We start from the raw sequence: 1,243 nt of genomic DNA on the forward strand, positions 1-1,243 counted from the left end.
CTTTCGTTAATTTGGTAATGAAATGATGCTTGGAAGTTGAATCATCCTCCTGTAGTATAAGCACAACACGGAAAAGAGGGAAAGAGAACGACAGCAGTAATGAATACAGGATAAAATCAAGGGAACATGAGCATTACACAGCTACTCCCATTCCACTCATTTCAAGGTGACATTAGGCGTTTTCACATCAGCCCGATAAAAGTCCAAGCTCGAGATATTTTTCTCGATCGCAAATTAGTGCACCATTTCATTACCTATTCACATCAGCCCAAAGAGAATTAGCCCTAAATTTTTTCGAGCTAATTCGACAGCTGAGCATGTGCAAACAGTGTTGGGTATACCAGTAGAGGGCGCGCTTTGGGGTCACACACGCTAAGCATGATTGGATGCATCTCACCATTTTCTTGAGGCGATTTCACATTATCAAATAGCGCGCTAGTTTGCAAATTATCCCGCTATTTCGGAAATTTCCTGAGTTGGACTCAAGAAATGTTTTTGATCAGAGCGATAAAATTAGCGCGCTAAATTGCATTCACATTATCAAATAGCGCACTACTTCGTGATCAGGTTAATTTCACAAGTCAGAAAATCGAAATCAAAAATCAAAACATCGGGCTGATGTGAAAACGCCTATTGATAATTAACATGCTGGCCTTGATTTCTGATCTCATAATATATGTATAAACTGGATATGATAAAATTGCACGTCGCACGGCAACGCACCAGCTCTGGACAATATTTAGGAATTAGGCTCTACTGTACAATGTAAGTGCTGTGATCAGAAATCTTATGTCCGGATTTTATTCAGAGTCAGAGACTCAGCTATTCTAAGCCCTGTCACTGTAGATCTACAGCAGGTCAAACGGGTAATGGTTTATGGCATGTCTGGGGTCCACCCGTAAGAGACTTTTCATCCACTGTTTTTCATTAAATACCTTACACTAAATCTTAAAAAATGTTCCTCAGTTGCAGCTTAATTTCACTTCAGAAAATACCACAGATTCATATAATCACCAACTCAGATTGCTGAATCATATTGCACGCACGGAATTCACGATAACAAACACAAGTGACATCAACTGTGCCAAGGTGCAAGCTCATCATGATAACTGACTGCATGTTCTCTATTGACAAAACATGTAAATCTAGTGTCAGTGAATGGCAATGACAACTAATCGACGTGTTACTGCTAACATCAATTAGAAACTGGAGTAAAATACCCTGCTTGCGGCAGGTTTTGCAC

This window comes from Diadema antillarum, unplaced genomic scaffold (genome assembly GCF_040938485.1).
Source record: "Diadema antillarum isolate AM-2024a unplaced genomic scaffold, OU_Dant_1.0 seq00002464_RagTag, whole genome shotgun sequence".
In the NCBI taxonomy this organism is placed as follows: Eukaryota; Metazoa; Echinodermata; class Echinoidea; order Diadematoida; family Diadematidae; genus Diadema; species Diadema antillarum.